The sequence below is a fragment of the Leuresthes tenuis genome, unplaced genomic scaffold (assembly GCF_036924035.1).
Source record: "Leuresthes tenuis unplaced genomic scaffold, fLeuTen1.0.hap1 SCAF_23, whole genome shotgun sequence".
In the NCBI taxonomy this organism is placed as follows: domain Eukaryota; kingdom Metazoa; phylum Chordata; class Actinopteri; order Atheriniformes; family Atherinopsidae; genus Leuresthes; species Leuresthes tenuis.
Genome location: NW_027325377.1, coordinates 9,508,149 through 9,524,260, shown reverse-complemented (window position 1 = coordinate 9,524,260; position 16,112 = coordinate 9,508,149). Strand labels below are relative to the sequence as shown.

Sequence of the window (16,112 nt, the reverse complement as noted above, 5' to 3'; positions counted from 1 at the left end):
CTATACATCACGACAAAGACAAAAATATGTTTTGGCATTTTCAAGCAGCTGTCATGACAACGCAGAAGTTGGCTTCCGATTTGCAAATTCAAGGGATGAGCATAAAGGGCCATTTCACTGCAGATTTAGAGACCCCAGAACAGCTCCTGTATGAAAACTACAGTTGTTAGACTGCTCAAATCTGAACATAATCATTCTAATGAGGCTGTAGATCCAATAAATACCTTATTTGGGATTTGTGAAAATGCATTTTTCGCATCCTGCTCACTCTAGAATATTTTCTGTATGAAAACTACTATAGTTAGACTGCTCAAATCTGGATATTTAATAATAATTAATTGATAAGGGGGCTCCAGCTTGTTCTAAAGGCTCTTTGTATTAATCAATCTCAAAACAACAAGTGAACAACCGTGTCACGCTGCATAATCTTTTTAACATCTTTATAGAGGTAGCAACAAAGCTAACAATTAGCTAAATTAATTAGCTTTTTTTCTTCTTCATATTAAAGGAAATCAAAGATGTCAGTAGGGTGCATCAACACAGCTCATGCTAACTTTGTACGATGCTCTGCATTGTTACCTGAGATACGAAGTTTCCATAAACACCGTGTGTTGTTGTGTTGTCTGCACACATGAGAAGTCTCAACAAGAGCAATGTCAAAAATGAAACCATTGGGATACAATAGCTTTATTGGAAATAAACCAGGTTGAAATACAAATGCAATAAAAAAATGCTTTTACAGCCAACACAAATGGGTATTTGTACATAAACAAGGTAATTAAATGTACAAAGTCACCTGTATACAGAACCTTTAGCAGGGTTTGGTAGTCGAGCAACTTTGTAGAATGTTTACAGACACATTTTGTAGCTTTGAACAGTGCAAACCAGTACCAAACACAGGTGGCACATAGCTGGTGCACATTTTTATTAGGTGGATGATTTCTGACCGATGCCACGTCAGAATAAGAGGAGACTTTATAGGAGTCCTCATCATGTGGACAGAAACATGATGTACTTACCCACCTACTTAATGTCTGTGGTGTTGCTCCAAATTGGCCAAAAAAAAAAAAAAGAAGTACACTCTTGGAGAAAACACTTAAAATTCTAAGATTTTACACATCAAGGCAGGAATCTGGTAGTGAGTGCCAAGATGATCAAGGATGCGACATGTTAGGCCAAACTTTAGTTGGCTTCACTTTAGTGTGAAAACCAAAATGCACTGATTTCCTGGGTGTTAAGAGGGCGAGTAGCAGCCAGGTGCAACTAATCAAAAGCACTTCACTGACTCACCATTAAAAAGTTTGAGCACCTCTATAAAAAAAGGTTTTGGCAGTCTGTTGCTCTGGCGAAATCTGCTGCGTGTTGATGCAATGCCAAGGAGTAACTACATCATTTCAGTTTCTGTGAAACGAGGCCAAAATTCCTCCATGATAAGAGATTACTGTACATATACGGTGATTCTACATATTGGTTTAGTTTTTGTATATTTAAACAATGACAGTGAGTTGTGCAACTTAAGCTGCATCTGCCTAAATTCAAAACCTGGTAAACATATTTTCAATTATGTCCTTCACCCGACTGCAGTTACATGAACAGGTCTGTCAACCCATGAATGGAGGACTGCTTATAGAACTTCTGAAAGGAAGTATCAGGGGCATAGAAAAACTTTGGTTTCACATTTCAAAGTAAACGAGCCTCCCTCCTGAACATAGAAAACAATCCGAGGAGTAAATACTGTCCACGCAAAAGGACCAGGTACAAAGGAAGATAACAGAGGAAAGGAAATATTTACTGTACATTTTCTTTTACACTCTTGGTATACTATAAATACTGAACCTGGCAAGTGCCGGCACGTATAAAAGAATATAACAGACAGGAAATTCTCAAAAACAGAAGGAGTAGATTAAAACATATTTCAGAGATTGTGATGGAATCATTCATCTTAATCCACACACACTGCATGTCTGACATGCCTGTGCTTCTCTGTGCTTACAGTGTCTGTAACTCTGTCTAAATTTATACCATGATATATGGTAACAGTAGCTTTGGCGTGTGGTTAGCCTTTGTTTTTGTTCTTCTTCTTTTTGTTGGTGGTGGTGGTGGTGGTGGTGGTGGGCGGAGCTGAGATCACTAGCGGGGCCCCCCAGTTTCTTTGTTTTGGCTTTTTTCACTTTGTCCTTGATGGCGTCGATGTCCAGCTTGCCTTCTGTAGGGGCTGTGAAAAAAACAGTCAACAGGGGTGGGACAGAGATTAGTTATGCTACAACTGTACACAGTTCCAGATACAATGTGCTTCACTCTCAGATCAGAGGGTTTTTTTGTTTGTTTTTACATTACCTTTAGCAGTTTTCTTCATTAAAGGCTTCTCTTTAGGAGGAATGAAAGCTTTGTTTCGCTCTTCTTGCTTCTTGGTCAGTACTTCTACGGTCACATTGCGGTTTCTTTTTTTTAAATTTATGATGCCACTTTGAGCTGCATCATCCTGAACCAGCTGCTAGAAACAAACTTTTAAAACAAAGAGACATAGGAGATCAAAAAAAATAAATAAATAAATTTCCTCCATCTTCTTCCTCTTTTTCACACTTTCACGTAGGAAGAATTCTCCAGTTACCAGCTCCTGGTCAACCTGTTAATAAAAAACAAACAAAAAAAAAAACATATTTAAAGCTCTGCATTAGATTTAACTCAGTAATCTCAGCAGATTAGTCTTGAAAAATGTTGAGGACAAAATAGAGACAAAAAGACTCAGCATGAGTGACAACATTAAAGCAGTTAGGTAGATATCTGGTTTCAAGCGAGCTCCCCCTGACCTTGCTCTCTGGCTGCGGAGGTGGGAACGGTGTGTACTCCTTCATGCTCTTCTTCTTGGGCTCCTTGCGCTTGGACAGGTTCTTGTGGCGGAAGTTGGGCAGGAAGCATTCCCAGCTCTGCGCTCGCATTTCCGGGTCTTTGGAAAGCTCCCGTTTGATCATCAGAGTCTAACCGGTGCAACCATGAGAAAGATCGGGAGAGGGGAGTTGGGGTTAACAACGGGAACAAAAATGTTCTACTTTGGGGACTGTCCTGCTTGCACCAAAAGACTTTGGTGATCACGATCAGTACCGAATCGCAGTAACCTTGCTGTACATGATCACTGCGTCACAATGCACAACTGCAATTCAATCAGCAAAAAATGTGTCAAAAACAAGCCGTGAAACCCTTAGTTTAAACCGATTTATTTCTACATCTGGTCCTCGAATCGTGCCCTCAGCTCCAGGTTGAGCCAGCCATGGCATACAAACCCAGAGGAATTTGTTTCAGTCAGGAGATCAAGAACAAGGATGGAGAAAATCTTCATTGGGCATTTATGCAGTCACTGAAATCTATTCAACATGGTTTAGAGCTGTGGACCAATACAAAGCCTCTCAACCGCAACAGTTATATGTGAACCTACCTTGATGTTGTAGATGGGGTGAATGTTCTTCATGGTGTCCAACACCACTTTACGTACCTGCACAACAGAGTGACAACACATGATTTTAATTTACTTGGTATGAAATGCTGCTCTGATATGATTATTCACTTTAAGTCAGGCTTGATAAACATAAAGTTTTTTTTTTTTTTAAAAAAAACAACAAAAAAAAAACATTTATTAGCAACAACCTCCACCAATGACCCCAGGTGTTAAATGTATAAAAGTTCATTATGAAATAATCATTTGAATCGTGTTAAATATATAAAGTAACAAAAGAAATTTCAAGAAAATATAACAACCTCGACTCAAACTCAAAATTTGTACATGTTTTAATTTTAGCGATCTTAGCTCAAGCAAAAATTAAAGCTAACAAGTCTTATCTGAATAATAAGTCTTCAATCTTATCACACATATTTTTACGTGTAGACAAAGGTGATGGATAAACAACTGAATAAAAATGTTGCAAAATGCTTTGCACACTTCTAAAAGACAGTTATTCATAAAAGAAGCTTCCATCTCCACTTATATGCATCATGGAGCAACATTGCCAATAACATTTGATGTTGGCACTTCTTGACCATAAATATGGTCAAACTACAATAAGACCAGCTTAGACCAGCTAGTTAGTCAATTAAGGCAGGCGGCAAGAGCAGTTAGGTTAAGTAAAATAAGCAAAAGACATTCAAATCTCTTTTTATTTACAGCCAAATAGATTAAGAAATTAGTTTGACAATGCTACTCTAGCTAACAGAAGCTAACTGGCAAAGCTAGCAGCACTTGTTGAGCTTAGTAGCTTGAATGTATTTAGAAACCAACTCAGTGAAAATAAGAATTCTTAACATTGTATTATACCGAGTTGAATAGCAAGAAGAAATAGTCTTTATTTCACATCATTTAAAGAAGCCACTGGCTCCCATGTTTGTTATAGCATTCTTTGCAATATCCTATCATTTGTTGCTGGAACCACCCAGATTTCCCTATAGAGCTCAATAGTTTCACCTCTCCACTATCCACCTTTATCAAAGCATGATTAACCTCAGGGAAATTTTGCTGCATCTCAACAAAGGCATTTAAAACATTTTCAAAGGGTTTTTCACACTAAAAGATGGCGTGTATAATAAGCACACATATGAATCTAACAAATGTAGACACATTTTCATGGGTGCAATTCAGCCTCATACATCTAACAATTCATTTTTAACTGCGATTAAACGGTTTCTTTCCCCTGAACAAGCACTGTGGATAAGTTTTGACACTGGACGTCTGTGAACAGAAGGAGGATCTGTGAGAATCTTACCTCTTTCAGGCCATTGTTGGGCCCCAGTGCAGACACCGTGTTGCCCTGCACCATCACATGGCAGTTGGTCAGCAACTCTAACGCCTGGAGAAAGGTGATGAGGGAGAAATAAACATTAAAGGGAATATCCTGTGGAATCATCAATTTTCTGTGCTTAAGAGCACGTTATTTGGGTGTCTGAAGTCACTACTAAAAACACAGCCCAAGCATTTTGCTCTGAAACTGGAATTTCCAAATTCCAACTGGTAATAACCTAAACACCAATTAGAAGTCTGATTCCTTTGTTGGGATATTAATACAGGTAGAGCAATAATATATATATATATATATATATATATATATATATGGGGAAGAGGTTGCATAGCCTTGTAGAATTTTGCACATTTCCCCCTCAGATGTGAACGGCTCACTGAATGACACATTTTCAGATGCAGGGGGCACAAAATGGCCCATAGAAGCAACAGTTCTTAATGTTAGCTGCTGAAAACTTACAACAAGTGTTCTCAATAGTGTCGTCACCATGTTCTGAGAACCATGTTTTAACAACCTGGGCCAGATCAACACAAGACTCGCCACGAGACTGTGTCTAAAAGAAAGATTGGTGACCCACCAGATGCCCATGGTCCAACTGCAAACTAGGGAAATTTAAGCATTTCAGAGCAAAATTTGCAATTGAGAGTTTTTCCTCTCAGTTTGGCATGTGGTCTGGGCTCCAAGTCCATTTGTTGTTTGCTCTCTCATACCATAACAACATGCTCAAAGGTTATTACGAACGGTCTGGATCGAGCCTATCAAACTCCAAACAGCATGCAAATTACCCAACATGCAAATTTCTTTACTTTGTGTTTATTGGTAATCATTAGGATGATTAAAACTGCTGCATGTGACCAACAGGGAAAAAACAGAGGAAATAAACAGTCTATAACTGACTCTATAAAGACTGTGCAATTACTTTACAGAAAGCTAATCCGCACTCTAATCCCAAAGACGTGCAGCCTGCATCAGCAACAGAGTAGAAAATGATTGTCCCCTGTGCTGGTGTGAAATGTGCTCGTCTCTGCTGCGGGACTTACCTTTAAGGTGGAGCCCTTGGGGCCGATCAACCGCTGCCTTCGCTTCACAAAGCGCTCTCTGTTCCTCACCAGGGTCCCAATTTTGATGATGTCACAGGCCACATCGTCCTCTAATATCTGTACAGCCTTGAATGAACACCGTAAATAGACAAATCAGCATAATTTCTAATGCTTGGAGAAGGAAAAAATAAATAAATGAATGAAAATCAGTTCCTGAGAATGACCAGTGACCTTTACCTGCTCAAATGGGACGCTCCTCGCCAGGAGCTTAATGAGGTCTCTTGCTCTCACAATGGCGTAGGGGTCAAACGTTTTCTTAGTGGTGCAGACTGTAACGCTGCCTTCTATCAGGTCCAAAGAAGCTTTGACGTGCTGAGAGAAACACGATCAACGCAATGAACGATTTGAGACAAAAATGCAAAAAACAGCATGACAGAAGTCAGTATAGATGTCAAATGCTTAAGAAACAAAATCATCCAAAAACAATGATAAATAAAGCTAAAAGCAGTTCACATCCACACTGAAAGGGAATTACTTACGATTATATCTCAACCTCTATTCTTCCTGCATGTATAAAATATCCAGTTAACGAGTCATTTCACTGTCATGGCTGATGATCAGAAGGTCACATCACATCAGATTCAGCATACATCTTTATCCCAGGGGCCAGGCCAGAGGCACAGATCAGTTATGGTACATTTGCAGCTTTCTTAAACAACCTTTAATATCCTACAGCAGGGTATAAGCCGCTTGTTCGTGTCATAAATCAATACGATCTCTGAATCCATGTTGTCTTCGTAAAACCTGGTTAAGATGGTCTTTCGCAGTCATTATACACAACCTTGGCATAAGGCTGCAGTCCCCTGTCGCCCCTAAAATTAAATAAGAACGGACTATGAAAATGAATAATAAGAAGCGAAATCTTGACAAAAAAACTCTGAAATTGTCTGCTTTTTTGTTAGATCATGTGGCCTCTAAGTGTTTACACATTTATGCATCTGGCCCCAGGTCTGTTATATCCAGTGTAGACAAGGCTCAACCACTACAGTGTTGGCATACCACTTTCATTCCATCCATGCAAACCACTTTCTCACTGGCAGGTGCACTTTGGCATTTGTTGGTTATTATTACTGCTACTCTTTACTAATAATCAGGCTGTGGTTAACGGAAATTTAATGGTCCTGTCCTTACACATTTTTGAGGCAGTGTTATTCAAGAGTTTCCCTTAGCTAAGAATAGCCAAGCTACCATAACCACTTTTTCTTATCAATATCCGAAGGCTAGTGCGATCTAACCAAGTAACTGCAAACTCTAAAACTATATGTATGATTATAAGAACTTATTTTGAATTTAAACAACAGGGTCATTCTGATGACAGCGGCTAACATCACCAAGCACATCTGCTGGTAGAAAGCAATTTTGAGTGAGGGGAAGAAAAGCAGTACGTCAGTGCGGAATGAGCACCTTCCACTGAACCAGGGGTGACATAACCATCAGCAACTTTTCAGTGCTGCCAACATTTTACACTTATGTTCAGGTTGAAAATGTATTCCAATTCTGTGTACGTACTGCATCTCCTAAAGCCTTCTCCACCAAAGGCTAGCACTCCTTCAGATAAGCTTCTCTGTACTTGGGAAACAGGGTGGCAAAGCTGCTCTCCTCTAGCAGGCCGCGGGGGTTGTCATCTTTAGTGAACCTTGGCTCCATCCATCCATCAGGAACAGTCAGAAGTTCAGATTCATCCACTACAAAACACGTGCGTTACAATCACGAAAAAAATGACAACTCAAACGTTTATGCTTATGGTTGTCCATACAGAGATAACACATTCACTTAAAAATGTGTGCAGAGTAGGGAAACAGAACAGTTTTGCATTACGGTTACTTTTTTTGAGGACGATTATCTATTGTTTACGAGTGGTTCTTTATGAAGTTGCACTCGTTTACCCGATGTTCTTCATTACTTTCCAATTTTAGAACAAATAAAGCGACGTCAAACTACACAGCTTATGTGTATATGTATACTCATGCTTAACGTTTGTGTGAACATCAATCGTAGTTGTAAGAAAGGGCGGGAAAGATTGTTTACAACATGAAGGCTCGCTTGCTAATTGTATGCTAATTTGTGCATGGCTCAGGAAAGTTATGTCAACATTACAGTTAAGAAGAAAAAAAAATCTCTCATTCAATATTAACCGATAAATGGGTACCAGCTCATAGTCTCCGACTCATGTACAATTTACCCTGATTTTTAGTCTTTTTAGAATTTTTCCTTGGGTGTGCTTCACTCATGCCGTCTTCATTCGTGGAGGACGCCATGATTGAACAGCGGAAGTGACGCAATGTCTTCTTCTTCTTTGAAGTTTCAATGCATCCGGTATCTGTGGATTCACAGTACTGCCACCTGCTGATTTTACCTACATTTAGAAAGCTTAATATAGAGACCGAATATAGTCGAGAAGATATCTCTGTCCTTGTCTGTTTTCACTACAGCACGTGTGTTGTCTCTGCTTACAAGGCCTGAGGAGGGAGGAATGGGGGCCAGCAACCAAAAATGAGAAAACTGGTACTGTACAATATTTATGTACATACGTCACATGTGAAAATATTTACGGTTGTCATTCGAATATCTCAAACAATTCAAATGTTTTTCAGCGATCCAGAAAAGCATTACCATTAATTCATATTTAATGTATGTAAAATGTGTTTATTCACAGTCAGATATTGTGAACTGGTCTTCTTTCAAGTGGTGTGAACTGCATAATTGACCGTCTTGCCAATGACGGCTCCTATCCCGTCCAGAGGTTCCCACCAGAAGACTTTCAATAAGGTTGGTGAGGTTATCCTCCTGATCCTGCCAGGTCTGTCGTCATTGCTTTGCTCGTATCTGCACCAGGAGCTTCGGGTTGAATGAGCTGAACTACTGTCAGTGTTGCATTATTTGGAAGAGGCTGCTCCCTCAATTTCAGGCCTCTCAGTTTCTCCACAAGAAAGGAGGAGAAAGCATAGCAGCCATGTCAAAGTGAGTGCGGTGTGAAAAAGGTCACAAAGCTCTCTCATAACCACAGTGCTTGCTCTGACGATATTGCTCGGTTTGAAATAAACTGACATTGTGAATTCAGGTTGCGTCAACCAGTTACAGGTAATTTTGTGTGAAAAACAGTTTAAAAAAAAAGAAAAATAATATTCTCCTCCTTTACGTTTCTGTCTGTACTGAAGGCACAAACTTCACACACTGGCAGGTGCTCTTCCAAACACTTTATTGCAGCTGTAGCTGCTCGTAGTACGCCATGATTGCTTTGGCTGCACTCAGCGAGAACACCGTTATTCCCAAGAAGCTTATTGACGCTACCACAATAGAGATTGCGGTCATGTGATCTGGCCCTGAAAAGAGAAAGTCAAGTTATTTTACGGTACTCACGGCACTGTACAGCATATTAATCCCGTATACGAGTTCAGGCACAGAATACAGACTTTCCAGCTAAATTGGTTAACGCTTAAAATGGATCTAAAACAGGTCGATTTGCTGAAGGTCAGTTTTAATATGAATCAACTGAATATGAGCAGATTCTCAGTCGATATGAACTCACAGGAAGATGGCTGGAGTGACCTCACCCTCATGTTGACTATCAAAGGTCCAGCAGACACAACAGCACCTAGGTTCCCTTTTCCGTCCGTCTGGCTCAGTGACCTTTTGGGCCGCTGCTTGCTGGTGCAGTTCTGGTTCAAAATAAGGGTAAAACCATTTATTCTCATGTTGGAAGAAAAAAAAAATTGGGGGATTTTTAAAAGCAGCGGTGAACAGCTTGGAAAGTAGGTGGTTTGTCATAACCAGGGTACTCCTCGTCAGTTAAAGAAAAGAAAAAGAAAAAATTCATGTATGTAATTTAAAAGTCACTATAACCACAGTAAGAAGTGTGGAATATTTGGTTATTAGTATGAAAAAGCATCTAGAAAGTGTGATATCTTAGTCTGAAAACAAATTATGTCAACTTTACAAGTCGAATTATAAAATGTCTCACTTGATCGGAACAAATCAATTGACTTTTCTGTGGGTTTTACTTATGTCATTGCTGAGCTTATTTTTCTGATACATGTGCCTTTAGTTGGCGTTGCTGAGTATGTTGAAGATGAGTAGGTGACCTTTTGCATTTAGACCTGTGGACATCAGATTCCAAACGGACCACCTCAAAATGTAATCTGCATTTACACAAAAACAAACAAAAAACCCGATTGTCCTTATCCATCTATGTTTATCTACACAAAGACTGCATGTTAATGGAGTCAAACTGATCACATGCTAGTAACAAATTACCTTTTTATGTTAACCGGTCGGTTACAGCATGTATGTTGTAATGGAACTTTTTATTTAGCCTTATACTTCTGTCTCATCATGCTTAAATCACTTGTAAGACTTGATATTTTTTCCCAGGCATTAGATGAACCAGTTGTTACAGTACAATATTTATTTTGTTACTTGTGAAACTTGGTCTCCATTTCCCAGGCATTACTTATAAGACCTAATCTTCTTTCTAAGGCACTAGAGAGAAAATGTTTCCAATCAAACAGTTCTGTATTTGATTGTTCATTTTGTTTTGTGCACTCCACAAGGCCGTCCAGCTCATCAAGAGATAAGAAGAAATTAGAAGTAAATTATTTTCTTCTCCTGTGTTCGGGTATAATACGACATGCACTGAAACTGTAAGTCAGAGCTACACAGGTGCTCTGTGTTGAAGTTTTGCTCTCTCTTGTACAAGAGCTGTTCAAAAAACCTGCCTGAGCGTTTTTCACCTTAACAGTGCTTGGATAATCATTATTTTTCCACCACATATGTCAACCTGACTTTTTCCTAATTTTCCTTTGTGCAGTCTTCCTCATTTACACATATGTTGGCCCGGCAGTGAAAGTAGATGGGTAAGCCCTTTGGCATGGTGAACATCTGGATCTGCTTCTCTGTGCCAGACCGTTAACAGAGAGCCAATGGAACGTGTTGTCAACGGGACAGCTGAAAAAGATCAAGTATAATAGTCATCCTCCTCATCACTGAACGCAAATAAAATCGATTATACATCTTAAAGCTACTTTTAAATTGCACCTTTAGTTACAACAGTCTAGATCACATTGTTTAACCTTTAGAGATGTTCAAAATGCAAGAGGGAATTCTTTCTCACACATTTCTAAAAGTATCCAAATTGTAGTCAGTGGCATGGCGAGATGGATGCATTTGCTTCTAGCCACGCATCTGACATGGTCACATTGGGAAAAATAAATAAATAAATACCTCTCCTCAAGAATAACGGCCTGGACGGGATCCTGTGGGTTGGTGCTCTCAGTGGCCCAGCACGAGTCCACCTGCAGGAGCACTTCTGAGGCAAAAGAGCTGTTGGTCTGTAGGGCCACCTGGAAGAACAGGGTGTCCTCAAGTCCAAGGTCTATAGTATCCGTGTAGCTGTGTGCATAAGACTTATCCTTATAAAGTGTCATGGTCAGACCCAGCTGTAGGGATGAGTTGAACTCCACCAAAGAAATTGATGAGAGCCTACAATCAAAGAAACAGAACAGACACTCAACTCTTCTGCTGTGCTGTACGTGGATTTGACATCTGTCATCATACTACAGTTATGGAAACACAGGAATAGATGCGTCTCACCACTCCATATCTGCAAAGACTTGAGTGTTGCGGACATAATGTCGTGGGTAGACACACTTCCAGACAACCTGACAACTGATGCTCAGAGTGTTTTGGATCAGGATGTGGCTTTTGTTGACCTGGACGACAAATACATATTCACTTATTTTCAAACTCAAACTCAAATTGCAGCACAAAGCCGAGGAACAAACGCATACCACTGTGTTTGATTGTTTCACAATTGTTTGAAACCAACATTACCCCAACATGGAAAGAGTAGTCAGTTATTCAAAGAAAAATAGCCTGAATCCATCACACAGCAAATTTTAACAACATAAAGTATCTTGACGACTTTGATGATGCCATATTTGTAATCTCAAAAGGGACTGTATGGGTTTCCATAGAACTTGATATTGTAATATTTGCCCTAACCTTACCTTTAATGCCACTGTCATCTACATTTTGTCCAAATTCATGGTGTATGACCAAATATCAGCAACTAATGGCATTAATCTTTAGCTGTACTTTTTGTTTAATGACAAATAATAAATGTTAGCATGATAACATGCTGAATCTCCACCGGTTTAATGACTGTAAACCGGTGGAGTGGGATGATCAAAAGCTCTGGGTCGAGATTATTTTTTCAGGGTTAAAGAGCATTTCTACGATATAGTATCGTGATAATGTGCATATCAAGGCATGCGAATATTGTTTTGTCGCATATTTACATTGACATATTTAATCCCAGCCGGCAAACAAAACTGGTATAAAAAAATAATTTTTTTTTAAAAAAAAACAAAAAAAAAAACAGGCAACTTTTACTTTAGTTTATTAGTTTAGTAGAATTTATCATGAAAAAACGCCACCATCCCAATCAGTAAGGGCTGCAGATACAGAAACAGCAGTGAAACAGTGTAGTCACTTACCTGTTTTTCGGTTCCACACTCTGCGGATTTTTGTGAGGTACGGAAGTAGTAAAGTGTCTTGCTCTCATTCACAATGCACTGGCCACCGTTCAACTTCACCTCAACCTCTCCCTCGAAGTGAGAGGTCAAGTAAGCTTTTGCTATTCCGCCAGTCACCATTTTATCCAGACACTGGCTGAAAAGACCTTTATCTGTTTGAAAACAATGGTGAGAGTTCAAGAGTTGTATTTTGTGAAACGTTCTTCTATGGAACTGTAAAATCCAACAATAAACATCAGATACGTTACAAGGACTTCAATATGGTCATTTCTAAGCTCCCATTAAATCCTTTGCCGGGTTAGAATTTTCAGCAGCAGCTTTATCTGTTGATACATTAAAATTACATTTAGAAAACACTGGGTGTCATGCTAGAAAAGCAGAAAAACTGCTTGGAGATTTATCTGAAAGAATAAATGAAAAAAAAACAAGATCCTGCTCATTTTGTGGAAGTCTTTCTAAACCAAATAACAATGTTGATGGTTTATATGATGGAGAAAAACCTAGACCTGAAAAAAAAGTTAACTTAAATCTTTATTGTCATGTAGATGCACAAAATTACTCCTCTGCATTTAACCCATACAGGTTGGCATCTGTTGAACACAAACATGTACTGGGTCACACACTCATGCAGACAGATGCCATATACACATAGCAATGGACAGCCATTCATTGCACCCGGGGGGCATGGGGCAAGGAGGTGGACTGCCACCCCTCCAGCTATAGCTTCACCAATCTTTGAGCAGTGAGAGTGGGAATGGAACTGCCAACCTTCAGGTTAATCGGACAACCCACTCTCATCACCGAGCCACGGCCACCCCTTAAAGCAAAGTTCCCCTTCCCCACAAATGTTACGGTCAAACCCTTCGTAGTTAATCTAATTAAAAAAATACAATGTGTTTTATGAAAGACAAAAAATATATATATTGGTAATGGCCTTTGTACCTTTACATGCTGGTTGTGAAGTCCCAGGAGGATCAATGATGGAGCTGACGTCATAGTAACCACGCTTGCACACACATGAGTACGAGCCCAGAGTGTTAATGCACAGAGAATTGAGAGGACACAAAGGTTGTTTGGAGGAGGCACATGTGTCTGGACCTGAACAAAACAAGTGATCAAAGCAAATAATATCCCACCAAAGAGAAGATTCTGAATATCATATTTGTATTACTGCAAATGTTATGAGAATATACTGCATCTGTGTCACTTACCATCCCAGTAGAGGACTCTGTCCTTAATGCTGATGTTGGTGTTATTCAGGGAGTCGATATAATTCAGCAGATCATTAACAGGCAGGGGTACATTTTCTTCGCTTTTGGAGGCATCAAAAGACTGAAACAGAATCTCCGTTTTGTCTGGCTCATTTGCAAGTTCAAAGGAGTCCAGGTTGATGCGGACTGGCTGATTAAAGTCTTTCAACAGCTCCTGCAGCTAAAGGACATACAAACAAAGAAATCTTTCTTCCATGAAAACACAACCCTTAAAGTTCGAAAAATGAACAGCTATGTAAATAAATTATTGTTTGGCTAACATGTAGGAAACTGAAAATGGTTTATGAATAAATATAAATAACTAGACATCAAAGCCATCCATAAGTAGACGTTTGATTTTTCAAAGAAACGTCCTGTTTCCACACAAAAATAAATTCAAAACAGAATTATTTAGATAAAAAGTGAAGAAAACTTTTACACAACACTCTATAAGATTAAAATAATAAATTCTGAACAATCAACTTCCTCCCACCTCTTCTGTGAAGATCTGCTTCAATTTAGCTTGAGATTCTGACAAGTAGTCCTGTAGAACCTGGGGCAGTGACCAGGGTACAACAATTGCGAGACCCATGTTGTCAAAATCTAACTTTATCTCTATGGAGGCCATAAAATGGAAATTAGGTTATCAAAGATTTTTATGAAAGATAATGAACAGTCTAGCTGGACTGAGGAACCTCAGACTGACCTCGGTCCAGACCAGATTCAGCAGCCCTCACATCAATCTCAAAAGATGAATTGGCTCCTTCAAAGGACAAACGAGACGGCTCAGAATCCCACTGGTCGTTGCATTCTTCCCACACGTTGAGAACATAGGATTTCCCCTCTTCCAGCCCTGGGAGGGGCAGCTCTGTCCCGGACACAAGGCTGCTCTGGATTGTGGGGCCGTTCTCCAGAGACAGCTCGTAAATATAGGCCACGGCTGTCTGTACGATACTAGGTACCCACGCGGCGGTGGAATCACTAGAGCGGTACTTCAGTTCAGCCACGCCATGAGGTCCTGGATGTATACGCAACATACAGTAACAAAAATGAATGATACACCAAAAAAAAAAGCGTACTTAAAGACAACCACACAAAATTAAAAGCTAAAACCTTCACCATAAAGTACTGATAAATCAGCAGCTGTAGTTTAATATAGAGAAGGTAATTTAAGTTACTCAACTTGGACCATCTTTACACTTTTTCACAACAGCTTAGAGATAATTATTAGTTTTTATTGCACTATTTTTACTGACCTGACTCACCAGATGGCTTTTGACATAACAGGAAAGTGCTCTATATAAAAGGTTTACTTAAAGCAGGTGATTTGATAAAGCATCTTTCAATCTGCACCCAGCATAACTAAATGAGTAGGACCTGCTACTGTTGACTGTCATCGCGTCTAACGATCTGCTAACAGCTGCCCGTACAGGATGCCTAATAGGACTAAATCATATGCTCTGGCCACAAACGCTGAGCTTAGAGCCTGGCAAGATGTATTCTCTTATTGTTGTGCTCTTGCTAATCCTTAGAATCAGGCTGCATCACAGGGTGATAATTTAACTCAAAGCTTTAAATTTGAATTTTATTTAAAGATGAAGATTTTAAAGTTGAGATGTGCCGATGATGGTGTTGCCGATGAAGATGATGTTTACTCATCCACGACAATGGCAAATAGTATACTATACAGGCAGAAGGATCACATTCTAAACAGTCTTAATAGGTTAATGTAGTCTGCAATGCATTCCGTCATGGCATTGTTATTATCTCCATGGGGCTGAGAGCGCATTTCTAGACCGTGGCTGCAACGTATCCCACAAATCTTTTTGTCTGTTTGGTCGCTCCTGAACAATTGGTTTATATTTTGAAGAGAGGAGAAGAAGATTACGATCCGAATTTCCTAACTGAGCATGGGTACAGAAGACTGTTGTGAAAAGAAAAGGGGATGCTACTCAGTGGGAATCATAGCTCCAGTATCATCCCAACTTTTGAGACTCGTTGCTTCCGTCAGATTCAAAAGGGGCTAATATTCTTCACGAAACAGTGAAATGTTTCAATTTCAACATTTGATCCGTTTTCCATTTTGAATAAATTATCAGTTCATGAGCTTTACAAATCACTGCATTTAAGTTTATGCGATCATCTCAAATCACTGCAAATTTGCCAAAAAAATATCTTTAAGCCAACTTTCAGTTGGCGTTGATTGGCTCATCAGACCACCATAACCTTAATCATTTGTTATGGTATTTTAAAATGATCCATTAGCCCTCCTTACAGTCAAACCAGTTTTGTCATCAGAAGCTTCTTACCAGTATCAGGTTTATATTTTCTCTCTTTGTGTACTGTTTGATGATCAGGTTTTCTAACCTGTGTGTGCTGTGACTGTCCTGGCATTCATGAGCCCATTCTCTCCACACAGCGCCTCCACCTTGGCCTGGTACTTGT

The 16,112-nt window shown here is 39.5% G+C and overlaps 1 pseudogene; it reads right to left on the bottom strand.

The window, feature by feature from the left end:
* Positions 1-1,967: 1,967 nt before the first annotated feature.
* LOC140283154 (KRR1 small subunit processome component homolog) lies at positions 1,968-8,145 on the bottom strand (annotated as a pseudogene).
* Between the last annotated feature and the right edge of the window lie 7,967 nt (positions 8,146-16,112).